Here is a 20,370-nt window from a genome sequence, read left to right on the forward strand (position 1 = left end):
GCTCATTCAGGAAGCAGGAATTAGTTTTTATGTGAACTTCTTTTGTGTGAACTGAATCTTCCTTGAATGATTAGGAGAAACAATGACTATTGAGGAAATCTGGTGGTTCAGAGGAGGATTCATAAGACTAAGCTATTCAATTGGTCTTTGTTTTGTGATAAGTCAAACCTCATCTTTCCTAAATTAGAATCAGTATTGGGGAGAGGAATGAGAGGGAAAGATGCCCTCCAAGTGCCCCATGACTAGCTGTTGCAACAATCCCCAAAGCTCAGGTTTCCTTAAGGAATATGGAAAAGGAGTTTGGTTGTGTGCATCCAGGATAAATAGGAAGAAACACATCTTTGAACCATATGGTCAGGCAGTGTACTTGGAGTCCCTGGAGTCCATCCAAACAATCTTCCACCAGAAAAGAACCATTGTTCACGAGGGTTCAAATCACAGAAATTGTTCAACTCTTCTAGGCTGGGCTTCTATGATATTACAAAAGTTCTTTGTTAAATTATCAAATTATATCCAGATACAGATAACAATTCTTGTGCTGAGAGTAATCATTGTGAGTCTTTGGATATACATCCCCCCAACAACTTATCTATTGAATTCTTTGTGACTCTAGTATTCAGAATTTGATTACCTAAAGTGAAAATCTGCCAATTTTGCTTGATCCATCATTTCAAGGCCTTCTTCCTTCTGAACTTCTACAGTATTTTCATTTATTTCTTCCATGGCAATTATTTCTTGTATTATATTTATTTGTGTAAGTATCCTTGAGAACATCAGTTGTGTCTCATTCATCTTTATACCCCCTATAGTACTTAATACAAAGGATAATAAATGGTTGGCAGATGAATAGAAGATGACAAAAATCCTTTAGTAATGAAATACAGAAATGTAGTTTACTTTATAATGTCTCCTTTTTTACATATTCCATAAGTTCCTTGTGTACCTTTGTGGCTTTTTCCAATATTAATTTCTTTAATTTTTAATAACTCTCTTTCCTTCATGACCAGAAGCCTTTAAAGCTCAGAGTGGGTGTAACAACCTGATTTTCCTTTCATGATTCCTATGACATTTCTTAGCTCCTTATGGGTGGTGATATTCACCAACACTTTATAAAGGGGGTTGGTAATGCTAAGTCAGTTTATTTCCTTTCAGGTCCTGTGCCTAGAATTTGAATACATGCTACTACAGCAACTTGGATGCCTGGTTAAATTAATTGATCCAAGAATTCAGGCTTCCGACAGGTACAGATAAATGATTAATAGGTAATGCTCCATGACTTAGGACTGTTACACAATTTCCCCTGTAAGTTATACAACAAATTTAAAAATTTTAATATGTGATAATTTAGTGTAAGTTTATAGTAATGTTATTATGTGTCGTGGCTGTGTGAAGCAGCTTTGTAAAAACCTTTGGCTGCTATTACACCTGTCCTTGCCTGCCATCATATAAGTCAATGTCAACCTTAAATCCCCTTTTCTTAGAGCAGTGGCCGGCAAACCACGGCTCGCGAGCCACATGCTGCTCTTTGGTCCCTTGAGTGTGGCTCTTCCACAAAATACCACAGCCTGGGCGAGTCTATTTTGAAGAAGTGGCGTTAGAAGAAGTTTAAGTTTAAAAAATTTGGCTCTCAAAAGAAATTTTAATCGTTGTACTGTTGATATTTGGCTCTGTTGACTAATGAGTTTGCCGACCACTGTCCTAGAGTTTAAAGGGCGTCGGTAAAGATGTCAGTGTATTTCCCTTTAGGTTCTGTGCCTAGAATTTGAGTACACCTTCCCACACTTATTAAGGGGACTTAGCTCCCATTCTGGCATTAGCACCTCACAGTAGCTCTGTGTCCTTTTGTATGTGTATTTCCATGAGTAAACTGAAAATCAGCCTGAAGTAGCTAAAGAGAAAATGGGATTTTTTTGGGAGGATAGTGTGGCAGGGTGGAAACAAAGGCTGAGCAACCACACTTGAGAGAGTCAGGCAGCCAGGCAGTGCTGAGGGGCTCAGCGGCCGGGACCAGGGACCCCATGCTTTCAGTGCTATAGTTTCAGGATTTCAATCCAGCTTCTCTTCAGGGCTAGAGACACTGACTCTGGTGGCTTCTAAGCTGATGCTTTCCCTGCTTGGCCACCATCAGGGCTGGAAAGATGAGGTGCAACTCAGTTCTGGTTGGAAAAGTCCCAGAAACGACTGGCTAAGGTGGATCCTCTGTCTGGTCCTGGACAGGGTGCAGCCTCCCTAGACTGCAGTGGGTGCTGCTAGGGGAGGAACCGTTCCAAGAACCTGTCTTTTTAATCACCTCTCAGGAAGAACAGTCCACAGGGAGTGGCAGAAAAGACTCAAGGATACTTGTGTGCTGCTGTTGTCACTGCTTTACTGGATACCAAAGGAGGGTAGGAGTAAGTTAAAGCACTTCAGAGCTGTTAGCATCCCTGTTACTCGCGCATTTTTGCAGTGAACCTCCTTCTCCTTTATGCCAGTGAGACTGGGCTGGTGATTTGATCATCTGAGGATTTTCCATTAGATAAATGGTTACCTTGGTTTGCTTTCTGGTCTTTGAGAGTGATGTACATATAGTTTTAGGATGATCTAAATTAGGACCAGTATTAGCTTGAAAAGGCAAATACTAAGACAATGGCCACATAAAAGTTAATTAAATTACATAAGAGCACATATATATAGGTTGTCCCCAAAAATGTATACACACTTTAACAGCCGGTGGCTCAATTTTGAAAATGAAATAAACACTGCCTTTATAATTATTCAAAGTACGTGTATACATTTTTTGGGGACACCCTATATTTTTTAAATCCACACCTGAGGACATGCTTAGAGAGTGGAGGTGGGGGGAGAGAGAGATATGTAGAGAGAGAGAGAGAGAGAGAGAGAGAATGTTATGAGAGAGAAACGTTGACCAATGCCCCCAACTCCACCCCATCCTTGGCCCCACAGGTGCCCTGGCTGGGATCGAACCCACAACCCAGGTATATGCCCCAACCAGGAATCAAACCGGCAACCTTTCAGTGCATGGGACAACACTCCAACCAGCTGCGCCTCTCCGGCCGGGCCCTATTTTAACTTCAGTAGTGAGTTAGTTATCTTTTCATTATTGTGAGTATTTACTGTTGAATGTACAGTGTTGTTATTTGTTCTTTCCCATGGTCCTGCTTCCTGTTTTATTCCTTAGGTGTACAGAGGAAGACAAAGGAAGCAAATTATTTAATGGATACTTTTCATTTCAATATTTTAAAATATATACTACATCAGTGGCAGGGAACTTCTAGATTTAAAAATGTCAAATGTAGCCTTGGCTGGGTATCTCAGTTGGTAATATGCCAAGGTTGTGGGTTTGATTCCGGTTAGGGCACATACACCAGGTAACAAGGAGTGAATGCATAAACAAGTGGAACAACACATTGATGTTTCTCTCTCTCTGAAAAAAAAAATCAGTTAATAAAAAAAAGTCAAATGCAATTTGAAATTATTTGTCATTTGTCTATTTGGCAGGAAGCTTTCTTCCTTTGGTTTTTTTCTGGTTTTCTAACTAAGTGAAATTTTACAAAGCTAGGATAAAGTTCCTAAAAGCAATAAAGCTGACTCATAACCCTGAACTAGAAAACCCTTTCTCCTCTTTTGATAGTTAACTCAAAGACTTAGCTAAGTTTTAAAAAACAAGCCTTAGCTCCTTAAGAAGCTTTTGGATAGTCATGGATTTGTCGGCTCTCTCCTTCCTGGCATCCTGACATGAGGAAGAGAGAAAATCCTCACATCTTGTTCTCTCTGCCTTTTGCCCTTTTTTTCTTGTCTGCCACTGAAGTCTTACAATTTAATGCACATTTCTCAGATCATGTTAACACTACACATTTGGAACTCTCTGATAATGTTCTTTGGGGAATGTGGCCATAACACAATCACTTCTACATCTGGGTCTTCCGCTTCATTGCACACCTGGGGCATGGCGCCACATCAAAAATCCAGTTGTGTTTTTGCTGGGGCGTGAATGGGAAAAACTGTACAGGGCCGTGGAAATGCCTAGGCATTTTATATGTCACCTGAATAAATAGTAACTACATAAATGTGTATGTATATGTATATAGAAACCAACCATGTCATCTATGTTTTAATGCAAATACAAGTCTTGTGTGAAAAGGATTAGAAATTTAATGGAGGAAAGCAAAGTCTGAGATGTAGGCATTGGGGTCACAGGAAAAACTGTGTATGGGGGGTTGGGGGAGGAAAATGGTTCCCTGCAGAGGAGTAGGCTTAAATCTTGGGGAGAGGAGTCAGATTTCAGATTTTTGAAGTGTAGGCAAAAAAATAAAGGCCTGCCTTTTTATTATTATAATCTGCATCTACCTGTTTGTGTTATTAGATTCATGAATCTCAACCTTCTGTGTTGCTTTTTACTAACATAATGTAAAGTTCCCTGTTATAGCTCTGTCTTTGGACTTTTAATTTCCAGCCTGGAGGAAGTTCATCACTGAACTTTTTTCACCTGGATGTATTTTCTGCAGCGCACAGCCAGGATGCATCCCTAGGCAAGAAACAAAAATTGTGCCTCTGCCCTATGTAAGCCCCCGGTTGGCGCTGTAGGGAAGGGGGGATGAAGACAGTGTGACCTGTGTGGATGTGTTGGGTAGGAGTGTCTTGTTTTTATCAGTGTTCTGTATGCATTAGGATTTTAAATGGTCTGCCCTCAACCTTATTTTTCCCATAAGCCCTCTTGTTTTTACGGTGCAATTTAACAGAATGCAGTGTTTGTCAGGAATAAATGTTGTGTGTGTTTACTGATAAAATTTGTTTAATTTCCCCCTCCAAAATCCAGAAAACTACTCAAAGTTGTTTAATATTAAGAAGAAAATCCTAAAGTTTCCATGAAATGCTGTGAATGACATATGGTTATTTTTGGTGTTGTGGTTAAGTAATGGCTTTTAAACATTTAATTCAAACTCCTTCAGAGGGTCTTGAGAAAGTATTTTAAGTAACTTTCATAATGTTTTGAGAAAATATTTTAAGTAAGACTTCTTTGAATATATAAGAGTGTAAGTAATGGCTGGCATGCATGGAGAAGAATTAAATTTAAAATTTTTTGGGTTTATTAAAAAATTAGGGTTTAGGTTTTCGAAAACATCATGAACATTTTTAAGTAAATTGTATCCTGAACATTTCACCATAACAACTTACAATGGAAAGAAATTGCTAAGGTTACATGGAATTACAATAATTTGAAACTCAAACTCTTTTTGGGAAATTTTTTCTTTATCACTTTTCAAAATAAAATATTTTTCCTTAAAAGCTTAAAGGTTTAATGAAGTTAATTCATAAAATAGGTGACTTGTATTAGATTATATGCATAAAGTAGTCTTTATTCTTACCTCCCTCCTAATTTTTAAAACCTTTTCTTATTTAATTTTTTTTTTCCTTTTTCAGTTAAAGTCTTTCTCTACTCCTTTCTTTGATTACTTCTTTTTTCCAGGTGTGTTTTTTTGGGGGGAGGTATTGGGGGAGGACCTGTCTGTAATATCCTACTTAGAAGTGCAGGTCAGACATCTGGAAGCTTCATTTGTCTGAGATACTTCCAGGTGGGTTGATAGGAAACAAGAGTTTCTGCTCAAACAAGAAGAACCACGGAGCCTGTAGGGCACAGTTTGTGGTCGGTGGGTGTCTCGGCTAATGTTTCTCCACTCAGGAGAAAAGTTCCTAGTCCTGCTTTGAACCCATCTATTCACTCCGCCCTCTATTCACACAGTTTTCTAATAAGCCTGTTTATCTAGTTGCCCAGTGTGAGGGTGGTAGCAGAAGCTTGTGGCAAGACTGAGAAGAGTGTGGCGGTGTTAGAAGGATGCATATTTGGAGTTAGTAGAAGGAAAACCTAACGACAAAGAGAGAATAACCATACAGTGAAGCAGAGAAACACAGATGTCAGTTATTGAGGTCAGGGACCAGTGGCCCTGTATGCTCTCCATTACACCCTGATGGGTGTCAGTAATGTTCATGATTGACTTCATCATCAATTGAAGATCAGGTTATGTTTATTATAATCTATTTAAAAAGCCAGGGAAGTGCATAACACACTTTAGAATTTTAAAGAATCACCCATAAAGGAAGCCACTTCAAGAAATTAATTTTCATTTTTTTCTGCAAAAATGACTTAAGCAGATGTCAGGTTCTAGCACTTTTGTCAGCAGTTTTCTTTCCTGCCGTTTCCTTTCTATCCACTGAGATGCTGTTTGCACAAAAGACTTTTTGTCTCTTTTTAAAGATAGACCCTTTATTGTTAACCTCTACTCTGGCTCTTTTATGGTGTGCTTTCAGATGCATGTCAGTGTCCCCTAATAAAGATGCTGTTAATAGCAGTAGACTGAATCCTGTGTGACATGAACACAATGATTAGTTTCCTGTAGCTGTGCCTTCTAGTCTCTGTACTTTTGCTGTGTGGCCAAACTTCTTGCACAGTTGTGTACATTTATTGACATTGACTTTTGCCCCATACATTTCTCAAGCTCCCTTTCCATTTCCACTCTACAGGAGTTAAGGAATTAATTTGAACTACTGTCATCAGCAGCTCCTTCTAATATCTATGTATTCAACAAGTACTGAGTGCTGTCCCAGGGGCTGGGGAAACACAGGAAAACAAATCGAATGAGTAGAAGTCTGTGTTCTTGAGCAGTTTTCATTCTAGTGGCTGGGGGTAGGGGGCGGAGGTGGGGGGAGACAAACAGATAAATAAAAGTCAGTGAGATAGTGAAGCCAAACTAATGCAACCCCACGGGAGGGAGGAGCAACAACAGAAGAGGGCTTTAAGATGGAGATTCCTGAGCTCCAACTGAGTAATGGGAAGGAGTTGGCTGGGAAGAACGTTCTTGACAGACAGAGCAGCAAAGACAAAGATTCCTGAGGCAGGGATCAGATTTGTAAAAAATGTGTCCATTGTGTCTAAAGCCTAAAGCCTAAAGCCTAGTGTGGTGAACACTGTGGGCTCCCTGCTCAGGGCGCGCCCATCCTAAATGGAAGCCCTTGCTCTCCAGGCCTCAGTCAGTGAACCCCGCCAGGCCCAGGCGTACACAGGGCTGGCCCTCTTGCTGCAGTGGGACTAGCATTGGGTACATTTGTTTCACCTGCGGCTACGTTCTTCCTCAGCTCTTCCCCATCCTCCTGTCCTTCCTCCCCACCCCTTTTCTCTGAGATCATGTCCTCAATAAATTAGGTGAACAAGAATCCTGGCCCAGCTCTATTTCTCAGTACTTGTTGGATACATAGATATTAGAAGGAGCTGCTGACAACAGTAGTTCAAATTAATTCCTTAACTCCTGTAGAGTGGAAACCCTGACACAAGTGAACTTTTGACCCTTTTTCTGGGCTCCAGATCCTTAGACAGATGCCTACCCAATGTGTCCACTTGACTATTCCGAAGATACCTACAACTCCACGTGTATAAAAATTGAATTCATGAGTGTTCCCTTCTCAAGCTTTTGTTCTTCCCGTGTCCACTCCTTTAGTTTGTAACCCCACCTTTCACCTAATCATACTAAGAATTCAGAGTCGTGCTTGGATTTTCCCTTCTCATTAGACCTCATGTCCAGTCACTCAAGTCACCCGTCCTCAATGTCTCTCACTTCCTTTGTCCTTCCATCTCCACCTTTACAGCTTTAGGTCAGGGTCTTGACTGAACTGTTGTTTAGTCTCACAAGTGGCCTCTTCACCTCCCCTCCTTCACTCCTCCAGTCTGTTTCTGCACCATCACCCACTTGTAAAATGTAAAGTCCCTTCCAGCCACCTTCTGCTTATAGTCCTTTAGTGACTTCTTATTGGAGTAAATGGCGGCTTCCTGTAGGAGAAGTGGCTCATTTCTTAGCAGGGCACAGTGCCCGTTTTGCTCTGGTGTCAGCCACCTTTCCCTTAGCCTTCCCAGCTGCCACCGCTGTGTTACTGCTCTGGTTTCAGGCTCTGACCTGTTAGTCCTGTTGTGCTGTTTCTTAGTTGCCCATCCCTCCTGGGCAGTACCCGAAGCCTCAGCTATGCTGCCTCCTCCCTGAGGTCTTCTGTGAGCCACCTAAGGAACATTATTTGTGTCCAACAAAAATGCTCTGAAAACACTCATTTCAGGGTATTGCGATCACTTGCTTTATTTTTAAGCACTCGCTGGGTTCCTGGAATGCAGAGAACATGGATGTTCACATTGCCGGGCACATCAGTACATGCTTTTTGAATGAGTAAATGGGAAAATAAAGGAGAAACTTTATTGTGTTAAGTTTTCTGGCTTTTATACAGGATAGCTTAGTGGATAAAAATGCTGTGCATGCTCTTGTCCAACCAACTCTAGGAAAGAAGATATAGAACTACTTAGATGAAGTGACTAAGATAACACTTCTATTGTAGAGTTTTCCCAGGGAATATTGACTGATGGGGGAGGGGAGATTATCTAAGCCCTAAAATATGGAGTTGGGAAAGTCATTAATTTGTTAAATATTTATTTAATATTTGCTCAATGCCTAGCATTGTGTTATGGGCTTTGGCGGAATAAAACAAAATTAAGTTGATGCTGTTCATTCCACAAAGGCCTCAAAATGGGAAAAATGCCAGTAGTACAAGAGAGTTTTATGAGGTAGCATGTGACTAAATTCTAAATGATTCAAATAAGAAGTGCTGTTGGTTCTGGAAAAGGAGTCTTTGTGGGCTGGAGGGTTGAGCAATCTTAAAGAAAACCTCAGATTTTTGAAAGACTCATTGAAAGGAAGTTTGCTTTGCAGAAATGGTGTTCATATAACTTAATAGTTTCCAGATATCAAGGAGATAGCTCTTTCTCTTGGCTTTGGTGCAGAAGGGCGGACACCATGTTTGTGTTTGAAGGAGAACTTCCTGTAAGATTTGGAGTGAGCTTTTGTGTTGCAGAAAAAATAAAGTTCAATATCTTCATAGTGTCCTTTGGAAAGATGAAGGTGAAGATGGCTTGCAAATGGGGAGATAATTCCTTTAAACCCATTAGGATGTGAAAGATAATGCTTTTCCCTGAGCTTTTTTTTTACATTTAAAAAAATTGAATTTTAGAGAGAGAGGAAGGGAATTTTAGAGAGAGAGAGAGAGAGAGAGAGAGAGAGAGAGAGAGAGAGAGAGAACATCAATTGGTTGCCTCCCCAAAGTGCTCTGACCTGAGATTTAGGTACATGTCCTGACTGGGAATTGATCCCACCACCTTCTGGTGTACAAGACGATGCTCCAACCAACTGAGCCACACCGGCCAGGGCTTCCTTGAGCTTTCTGATTGATAAGTGTGTGCCCAGTATTGGCCACTCATCACTCACACAATAGCTATCTCCTATTGTACTTTAATTTCTTAATTGACTGAATATCTTTGAGGTCAGATTTAATGCCTGGCTTTTTAAAAAAATTATTTTCTGCCTAACTTATTTCTCAATTGTTTCTTTGTATCTTAATCTAATGTATGCCCCTTTGTGGTTCTGTTTTCTGAGGATAGGAAATACTTTAAATGAGGATGAATTGTAGATCAACCACTTTCCTGTAGGGGTCGCTATGTGAGTAGCAGTTTGGCATTCTTCCTTGCCACCCAGCACCATGTGGCATGACTTGACACAATTAGCCTGAGGACTGTGAGATCTGGTGTGTGTTGGCATTTTACTTTTGAGAGTGGTATGCGCCTAACCCCACCAAGAATTCTGCAGGCTCATAACTATATTTTATCATTTTAGTCCATAAATGCCACTTGTGCTTTTTTTTTAAACCTCACATATTTGGTACATTATTACTTAAGAGTTCTCAATTATGCCCCATTTGCCTATGACAAATATATGCACATAGACACATTAAACCATTTTACTGGCTTTTGCAGCATGAATGATGGTAGCCCAAACCTGGCCTTCTATAGGACCTCAGATTATTGTTTAATGGGGTTGTCACTCAAGATACTGGCTTCCTCCAGTGCTTTTAAAAAATTGAATTGAGCACGATGAGGTACATCCCTTTGATTAAATGTTTTTCCTCCCATGCAATCACCATTAGCTGTTTGGCTCCAATTCTGTCTTCTTTTGAAGCAGCCCTGCATTGCAAATCAGTATCTTTCTGGCGAGACAGTGTGTTGTGAAGCGTCTGGACGGCATATGCACAGTTACTTTGGCTGCAATGCTGCTGCAGAGCCCGGTTACTCTGCCTTCCTGGGAACTCCACAGGCAAGTCCATCGTGCTTGGAGAAAAATAACAGATTGTTTGGAGAAAAATAATCACACTGGTAAAGCTATGGATCCTGAATGTTAGCCTGTGCTTTGTGTTCTTCTAAACCATTTTTGGTCTTATTCCACCAAGATTAGCTTCTCTGGAGTGATTTCTGGGTGGTGGTTGTTTTTTTTTTTTTTTGCTTCTGCTTCCCCCTTTCTTGGTTGTAGTACGGCCGTACCATTTCAGCTTGCTAGTGCAGAAAGATGTGAATTCAGTTACTGGATGCGCCTGGCCTGGTGCAGACACATTGCTAGAGATATGTTAAAGAGTTGCAGGTGAATCAAGCCCGAGAGAGACAACAGCAAAACGGTAAGAGGGAGCATGCTTTAAAATTAGAGCAGGGGTTTTAATTTGGAGCATCTCGGCAAGTCTGAATCCTGACTCACTCATTTACAACTTGAAAAGGATTCATTTTATGCATGTCATTTTACTCATCCCCTTCCATTTAACTGCCAGAAACATCACAGACTGGTCAAGGGGGTATTTAAATTAGGGATCTGACTGGAGGTTCCCCATGGGAGAGTCTCTTGAGGCTCCCGAGGCTACTGCTTGTAGTTTGTAAACACCAGTAGCAGTGACAAGATGAGGAAAAGGTTTCGAGACTGTGCTTCTTTGCCATAGCTGAGTCTTATTTCTCCTGAAACTTATTTATTACAGTTTAAAGAGGTCTCACAGAGTGTTTTGCCTGGGTAGGCTTGGCTGCGTGCCCTCTGAGTCAAGCTAGTGAAGGACAGGAGACCACTTTTTTCATCTGGGTAAACTGATGTCTGTGAATTAGCTGGGTTGGATCAGAGCGGAATAAACATCTCTGATATATTAGGGATCTGGGGCTTCCTCCCTGCTCATCCCACCCGCTCCCCTCTGGAGCACAGAAACGCACCTGATTTAAGTGTGTGCTGCCTGGCAGAGGTCAGTGTGCCGGTATTTTGCATCATTACACCTGTAGTGCTTATGCTTTCATGTATGGAAGTGATGCTCCTTCGTGCAGTTCTGCTTGAAGTGCTTGCTTGAATAGTGGTCCATTAGCATTTTGGATGCAAATGGAGAAACCCCTGCACGCATGAAGGACCGGGGCAGCAGACAGGCTGCTCTAAAATGATGCTCACCAGCTCGTGAAGAAGATAACAATCGAGAGGCAGAAATGTAAACCTTGATATCTACAGAGGTTGAATTCCTATTTCCTTTGTTGATCGGCACAGAGTATAGTGGGTAGGGGTGGTGGAAGTTGAAGGACATGTTTTAATATTGTTCAAAGTGAGGCTACTATACTACATGGTCTTGGTGAATTTATAAGGATCCATCTATCTATCTATCTATCTATCTATCTATCTATCTATCTATCTATCTATATTCGGCTGAATGTTAAGGATGGCAGCATTGGATGTTTTGCTTTAAAAATATTCTACTTATGTATACTTAACTCATTAATTCATGTGAAGTTTAAATGATGGAGGCTGTGAGTGTTAGTTGAGAACATCATCAGTAACTTGCGGTAGCATGCTGGCCTTTAGCCAGCTATGTATAATTTTGACATAGGCATTTTAAGAAAGACCACCTGATTACTTGATAGGCTAATTGAGAGAAATATTGATACTATATTAGGGTTCACTAGACTTTTTTGGAGGGAGGGGGTGGGAGGAGCCTTAAATATGCTTCTGTATTTACTCAACTGTTTATGGTAAAGGTTGGACATTGAATTTTTGGAAATGAATATTTGAATTTTCTTCCAAAGAGAGTGCAGATTTTTTTCTGTTTTGATATTTTAAGTTATTTTTTAAGGAGTTAAGATGGACTAGAAACTATTATTTCCCACACTTCAGTTGTTCCTTTTTAAAAAATAAACTAACAAATAACTCTTTTTCTATTCAGAAGATGGTGTGTCTGTGTTTACTGTTTCTTTTTCTGAGAGTGATGTGTTCTAGCTATTTATATTTTTACCTTCACTCTGTGTCAGCTGTGAGGTTTATTTTTTCACCCTGTGACAGAAGGAATTGTACATTTGCAAAAAGTAAGTAATTTTTAAAAAGGGGAATAAATAGTAGAGCCATAATATGACATTGATTTCACACTCATGCAGTTTTTATTCCTCATTGTACAGACATTTATTAGCCATCTACCATGTGTAAGAACTTGTAGGACATGCTGTGAGGAAGAACAGATGAAATGGATATGCTCCCGCTCTAACCGGTTTGGCTCAGTGGCTAGAGCGTCAGCCTATGGACTCAAGGGTCCCAGGTTCGATTCTGGTCAAGGGCATGTACCTTGGTTGCGGGCACATACCCAGTAGGGGGTGTGCAGAAGGCAGCTGATTGATGTTTCTCTCTCATTGATGTTTCTCTCTCTCTCCCTTTCCCTTCCTCTCTGTAAAAAATCAATAAAATATATTAAAAAAAAGAAAAAAAGAAATGGATATGCTCCCCTTCCTTGAACTGAAGGAGCTTAGATATAGTAGTGTTGGTATCTTTTTTTTTTTCTGAACTATGCTTCATTATATTTTCTCAAGAATAAGTATGTTTAATGCTTTTTGAATATTACATTCCCCACTTAGGAGAGTCCTTTGTCTATTTTTTTAACCATTTATTTATTAAACATTTATGAAGAGTCTACTGTGTACTAGTGCACTTACTATGTATCAATAAGTAAAATAGAACTGGTTCCTGTTCTCAAGGAACTTACAATCTACTTCCTTTTGAAATACTTTAGGAAGTTTTGGGACAATTTTTTTTTCCTTTTTTCATTTTGGGCACTTATGAAACAGATACTATAAGCTTTGATTATTTTATTTTTAAATTGTGGTGGAAAGTATACCTAACAAAATTTACAATTTTAAACAAAATTTCCATTTTTAAGTGTACAATTTATTGACAATAAGTATATCACAGTGGCTTGGTAACATCACCACTATCCATTTCTAGAACTTTTTCATTACCCCAAACAGAAACTCTACCCATTACATAATAACTCCCCATTGCCCTCCTGCCAGATTTTGATCACCTCTAGCCTACTTTCTGTGTCGATGAGTTTACCTGTTCAAGTATAGTATTTGTGGAATCATACAGTATTTGTTCTTTTGTGTTTGGTTTATTTCACTTAGCTTGTTTTTAAGGTTCATCCATGTTGTAGCATGTGTCAGGATTTTATCGTTTTTAAATTAATGCTTTGATTTTTATATGGAAAAGACAGTATACCCCCGATCCCTTATATGCTTTCACTAAGTCAAGTTCCCATAAGGACACATCATAGATAATTTAGAGATACTAAAAACAAAGACCTTGTGGGCAGGGGGAAGGAATGAGGACTAGAAAAGCACTGAGGGAATGATCTGTGGATATATCACATTTGGATTCTTTACATGGTCTGGTAATTGAGCATGGTAATTGGGCTACTTACACTTTCATGTCAGTTCTTAGCTGATAGAGAGCAGCAATCAGTTGAATAGTCACTGGAAGGCTGGCCTGTGGCTTTTGTCATTATTAACATTTGAATTGCACCCACTCTGCTTCTAGTACCTTACTTTATCTAACTTTATAAGCAAAGACTGATCACGTTGAGGTCCTCTTATAGATTCGGAGGCTCTTGGAACTGATAGGTATTTCAACAATTGTGTTGTCTCATTGGCTCATTCATTCAGCCTATGGGAGAGGCTCCTGATGCCCACTGCAAGCCATTTTTCACCCCCACTGCTCTTCTCGGTGGACACTCAATCCAAAAACCCCACTTATTCTCTGAGTTAGACAGAGGCATGAGAGAGGGTGTAAGCTTGATGCCCTATTAAGCAGTTTTCCATTGGATAAGCCTGGCTTCATCATATAGCATTCTCTTTCTCAGATTTCTACTTGATACTGCTTCTCTTAAATCCAGTCGTGTTTCTGATAGAGGATCCTTTTTAGAAAGACAAGTTAATGCTTCCAGAGCTGTTTATTTATCTGCCATCGACTGACTTGATGATTCTTAGCTTTTAACAAAGTAGTCAGGAAACACAAACAAGTATGGAGGAAGAAGAGTCAACATGGTAATGTCTAATGCCTGAATCATCCCATCTTCCCCATCAACCTGTCCTATTTAATGAATCTCATGCTTTCTACCCTACCCCCCTACCCCCCCGCCCCCCCGCCTCCAATACTTAGCTTTTCAGTTCTAACTTTTGATATGAGGCAGAATTAGATTAGTCAAAAGTATGTTGCCCTGGCCTGGTAGCTCAGTTGATTGGAGCGTCATCCCATATTCTAAAAGGTTGCAGGTTCGATTTGCTGGTCTGAGTGTATGGGAAGCAAACGATGGATGTTTCTCACATCGATGATTCTCTCTCCTCTACCTCTTTCTCTCTAAAATCAATAAAAACATATCCTCGGGTGAGGATAAAAAAAAAGTACGTTAAATTTGGGTGGTGGAAGATGGGCAGAGGAAGGGGGGAACATGGGTCAGAAAACCTTAGACCACAGAGCAGTTATTTTGCTTTAAAAGTGCTTTGCTTTTGTATCAGCAGACAGAATAAGAGAAGTGTTGCAGACCAGGTCTGTCCTTTGCTTATTTCTCTCAGGATAGAAGTTCCAGGGAAGACAACCTGATGGTCAACAGCTTAGGCTTTGTAGTCAGGGTCCCGGAATAAACCTCATCCCCTCTGTTTACTGTCTGTGTGGTCTTGGATATGCTACTTAATTCTTATGTGCCTCAATGAAATCATCTGCAAAATCGGGATAATACCAGTACCTCATAGGCTTGTTGTAGGGATTAATTGAGAAACTACATATAAAACATTTTTCATAGTAAGTTACTATATAAGAGTTCAACAATAGCCATCATCATCATTGTCATCATCCTATAGATGTTTTTAATTCCCATCTCTCTTTTCTAACAATTTGCATTGTATCTTGCCCAAGGTCTTTCTCCAGTTGGCTTGATTATTGGGCACACATAACAATTTCTGAATGTTATTGGGTTTGAGTGTCTAAAAGGAGGATGTGAAAAAATGCTCCAGTATTCCATTTATTGCGTAGCAGGTTTGGGAAGTGCATATATTCTATAGATTCCTCTCCTGCTAAGCTGATACAAGTTTGCCCACCCCCTCTTATTCCTCAGCTAAATGAGATCTCAGAAATACAAGGATGACAGTGAAATGCGCCAGGAGCACCGGGGGCTGTTTTCAGGTGGCAGACAAGCAGCAGGGTGTGTGTATCCCACTGCTCTGCTCTCTTCGCCTTGGGTCTCTCAGTTTGGATTCACTAGTGACTTGTCCCAGACATAGGAAAGGATTACGGAGCCAGTCCTCATGAACTCGGTGCGGACTTTATTGTTAGTGGATTGCTGTCAACTCTATTATTGTGGAAATTTCAGCTCTTTACAGTAGACAGACCAGTTGTCAAAGCTGCATTGAAAGCTGCATTCCATGTCTCCCCGAAGGTTCATTGTTCCCTGTGTTTCTCTTCATAAGCTCTGTGTGGTTAGTGACCCACATATGAGTCTCTGAAAAATTTAAGAGCTTCAAAAGTCAATCCTGCATTGAAGGATGCCCTACATTTTTCGGAATTCTTTGGTGGGGTTTGTGTCTGGATTTATTTCATGACAATGAAAACATTAAACTTTTAAACTTTGTAACATCACTCATGACATTAATCACTAAATTAGTATCCAGACATTAGTAATGCATTTAAATTTTATTAAAAAGATGGTTATTGTAGGTGAGGAGATGTGAGTTGTCTTTATTTATATAGCCATCTGTCTCAGAATGAGAAGAGAGAACACAATTTTATTTCTCCTTCAGAAAAGGAATTTAAAAATATTTATAATATTTATTTTTAAATGCTGTTCATATGGTTTCCAGGGGAAAGAAATACAGGCCCTAATGGAACAGCCAGTACCTCCAGCAGTGTCTTTTCAGTTTCCATTTTTAATATTATTGTGCCTTTGGATGCTTTATTTCACATGAGAGACAGAATAGCGAGCCACAGATATTTGAAAGGAATAAGTATGAAGGAACAACTAGCCTGGCTCCCTATAAAGAAGCTATGGGTGGTGCAGGGAAACTCAGAAGAGAAACAAGACAGAATGCAGAAGGCACCTGACTATTGTTTGCACAGTCTTTGAGACATGACAGCCACTCTAGTCCTCACACTGTTAAAACCCCTCAAATTCTAAGCACAAGTGTACAGGTAGAAAGCATCTTGGACCATGTTATTGATTCAAGCATCTATGAATCTGAGCTCAGCTTGATCTGTTTATTGGTTATTAGTGCTTCTGACATGGAAGGTATTTTTATTTTATTTTTAAATATATTTTTATTGATTTCAGAGAGGGAGAAAAGGAAGAGAGACGTAGAAACATCAATGATGAGAGAGAATCATTGACCGGCTGCCTCCTGCACGCCCCCTACTGGTTATCGAGCCTGCACCTGGCATGTGCCCTAAAAGGGAATTGAACCATGACCTCCTGGTTTGTAGGACAATGCTCAACCACTGAGCCACTGCAGCTGGGCATGGCAGATGTTTTTAAATTGCTTTAGTTCATGTTGGTCAGTCCCCTTTGCCAGGTATTTCTCACCCCTGCACGGTGAAAACACACACTGTTTTCCCTTTCTTAAGTAGGCCCACGACAAAACCTAATAAAAAGGAAATCTATATTTTAAACCTGTAAAGTCTGGGGGGGGGGGGGTGGGTGGAGGAAGCTCTATTTGCAGGCACAAAATTTCCTTTTTCTAGAATAAGAGCTTTAAGGGATTAGTGTCTTCATGAAGAAACTAATTGGCCATGCAGTGTGAGCACTTTGTAGCTCAGTCCTTCTGTGTTGTCGAGAATGGGTGTTCTATTTCCACTGCAGCGCTGGGAGTTGTGTAGGTTGGAATAGGCTTTGCTCTGTGGAATCGCAACAAAGCCACTCCCTTGTGTGTGTGGGTTCTCATTTCATGCACCCATTTCTGAGCCCCATGGCTCTAAGTTGGTGGGGGAGAGCAATATAGATGTCAACTCTATTTTGCTTTCCGACACCATACATTCATTTGGCCATATGATACGAATGCTATACTCTTGACTGTCATTTTTTCATAATGGAATTTTAACCAGCATGTAATTGTGGATGTTAAGTGGGGTGTCAGAAAAGTCACCTATCTTCTTTCTCTCCTTGATCTTTTTGGGATATTTAGTAAGTTTTAAGTGGAAACAGTGACCCAGATTTCCACAGAATTGCCATGTCCTTCTGTTTGGAATGAGGGGTTCAATGTGGATGGGAAATGTTCAGTAATGTCTTGCACACAGAGGACTTCCCCCCATCCCTGCCCAGGGGAGGGTCTATTTTAGGTTGCACTATACTCTTCACAGATATAAGTTCCTTTTAAAATCTTGTTTCTGAATCCCTGAAGTGACTTCTTTTTTTTTTTCTCCAAAGGTACTAAATAAACTCTGGTAAACAAAGAGCAAAGCAAGATTCTTGGTTCAATTCTCCTTAGAATAAATTTGTGGTAATTTTTTTCCATGGATATGGTGACCAATGGCAAAACAATGTTCTGTAACAAAACATAAATCCATGCATTTCTATGCAGGAAGTAATGTTACATTACTGTTATAACCTATGTATGTTTTTCTGTTTCTCACCCCAATCCTATTGATTTAAAAGTTTATAAATATATTTGGTATACCTTATCAAAACACTTTATTTCAGAGTTCAAAATTATGTTAAAGGATTATCTGAAGTTACCATGATCTTTTGTGGGACATTTGAGCAAAATAGTTACCCAGAGAATATTGAAATAATTCCTGGCCATATTGTACCTAGAGACTGAAGCAAATTTTGCCTCTGAAAGGCTGGACCTCTCTCATAATCTCAGTCCCTTATTTGACCAGTGTAGCAGAACCTGTCATTACACAGTTTAGAGTACAGGCCTCTCACACTTGAAGGTACACACAGACCCCTGGGGATCTTGTTAACATTTGGGGTTTGTCTCAGTGGGACTGTAGGAAGGGCCGGGACGGGGTCTGAAATCCCAGGTGATGCCAGTGCTTGCTGGTCTGCAACCAGCAAGGGGTTAGAGAATATTCCAGATAAAATTCTTATCCCCAAAGATGACTACATTCTGAAAAACCTATGTAGGCCACAAGTAACAATAGAGATGGTACTTCTACCTTTGCTGTGAGTGTTCATGAACTTACAGTTAAATTTATCATTATGACTTGGACGAAATAAAGAGCCTAGAGGTCAGTAAATATATGTAGCTATCTATGTGAGCCAATGAATAAAACTGTACCCTTTATATATAAATCAACTGTAGAGTTGTAGCAGAAAGGGAAGCAACCGCATACAATTATTTTAGCAATATATATTAAACATTTAAGCTGCTGGGAAAATTACCTAAATATTTCATAATAGAATTAGCAAAGTCATTATCAAGCCTCTTGGTGGTCATCACTGAGGCCCAGTAGGGGTGGTAACAAAACTACAGTCACTGAATCGGCCGCATAAAGGAATGTGGAGTCCTCAGGGGTTGTCCCTTCAGCTGTGTCCCTTAGCCATGGATTCAGGACTGCAGTTGAAATTAGGTCAGACCCCAAAGAAACCAGTCAGTAGGAAAATGAGCACTTTTAAATTAAATCACAGTAATAGGCTGAATTCTGGTGAGTGGGAACAGCTAGTGAAAGCCTTTTCATGGGCTGGAAAAGATCTAGGTTCAGAAGGTGCTTTATTGTTATGTAGTTTTCTTAGGGCTGATTTTTTTAAAAAAGCCAATGTTTAGTTAAAGGGGAATGCTTGTAATAAGTTAAGCAATCCATTTTTGAATAAATATTAACAGAACACCCATTCCATGCTGTCCTTTGGGCTTTGGAGACATTAAAGAAATGGAAGATATGTTTTCTGTTTTCAGTCTGGTTGTAGAAATATAATGAACACACGAGAAACAGAGCAAAACAGAGGCCTCCTCCCACCCCAGCAAAATTAACCAAACACATGAAAACAAATTTCACATTTGCTTGTGAAAGCATAGAAGACAGCCTATATTTAAGTGACAAATGATGAGGTGCAATCTAAAAATGACATAACTTCTTACCTAGTTGGCCTATTTAAAATTATTTACCATCTGTAAACTGCTGCTTAGAGTTTACTAGTATTGTAGAGCATTCAAGTGGTAAAAGATCTTAAGAGTTATTTACTCCAACTGTCTCATCGTACAGCTGAGAAAACTGAGCCTCAGGGAGTTTAAGTGACTTAATCTGACTTGTGTGAGCAGCAAGGATTGCCTGTGCATTAACTACAGTTCAGAAGGTGATTTTGGGCAAGATCTTGGTTCTGGTAAAATTCAGCTGTAAGTAAAAGTACCCTCATGCATATATCCCTTTACATACATATAGCTAACACATCTTTTATCTTTGTTCCATGTAGCCATTCGCACTGCCACCTCTACACACACACACACACACGCACACACACGCACACACACCTGAGAAAAGAAAAGAAAAGAAAAGAAAAGAAAAGAAAAGAAAAGAAAAAGACTACAACCAAAGAGAGGACAGCATGCTTTTAGATCTTACAGGTTTAGGCTAGAGATCAAGGTGGCTTTCATGAGTTATGATTTCATTCCCATTAGGAATCCCCACTCCCACCCTCACCCCAAATACCTTATTGAGCTACCCAATAGGTGAAATTCCTTTTACAAGGGATGAAGCTTTTTATTCCATATTGCTTAAAGTTCAAATAATTCTGAAAGAAGTAGTACTCTCATCTTAGTGTTCAAAAACTTGTAAATGACTGATGGTGGTTTAAAAAATATATTTTTATTGATTTCAGAGAGAGAAAGGGAGAGGGAGACAGAGAGAGAGAAACATCAGTGATGAGAGAGAATCATTGATCAGCTGCCTCCTGCACGGTCCCCACTGGGGATTGAGTCTGCAACCCGGGCATGTGCCTTGACGGGGAATTGGACTATGACCTCCTGGTTCATAGTTGAAGCTCAACCACAGAGCAACACTGGCTGGGCTGACGTGTTGTGTGTGTGTGTGTGTTTTCATTATTGGGAGCAGATTTTGAGAGAAGATATTGAATAAGAGAAAGCCATCAGGCCCACACTGGGTAATGGGTGAAGGGAAAAACAAATTGGAGTGTCAAGAGTTTTGCTTATTTTGGTTTTGCATTGGACCTGTGATGGATATTCCTTTTGTGAATGTCAGA

General features: G+C 40.0%; 1 protein-coding gene across 4 annotated transcripts in view; it reads left to right on the plus strand.

Moving 5' to 3' along the window:
- CDK14 (cyclin dependent kinase 14) overlaps positions 1 to 20,370 on the plus strand; it is a 553,499-nt gene that overhangs the window by 114,425 nt on the left and 418,704 nt on the right. Inside the window, exon 1 of one of the 4 annotated variants that reach the window (XM_080663154.1) lies at positions 10,184 to 10,234. The exons of 1 other annotated variant lie outside the window; for it this stretch is intronic. The gene's annotated coding sequence lies outside the window, so the exon portion shown is untranslated. Of the gene's footprint in view, positions 1 to 10,183; positions 10,235 to 10,395; positions 10,531 to 11,320; positions 11,387 to 20,370 lie in introns of those variants that run through there. 2 more of the 4 variants (XM_080663152.1, XM_080663153.1) reach the window with 2 other exon arrangements.

The sequence above is a fragment of the Plecotus auritus genome (genome assembly GCF_963455305.1).
Source record: "Plecotus auritus genome assembly, chromosome: 4".
In the NCBI taxonomy this organism is placed as follows: domain Eukaryota; kingdom Metazoa; phylum Chordata; class Mammalia; order Chiroptera; family Vespertilionidae; genus Plecotus; species Plecotus auritus.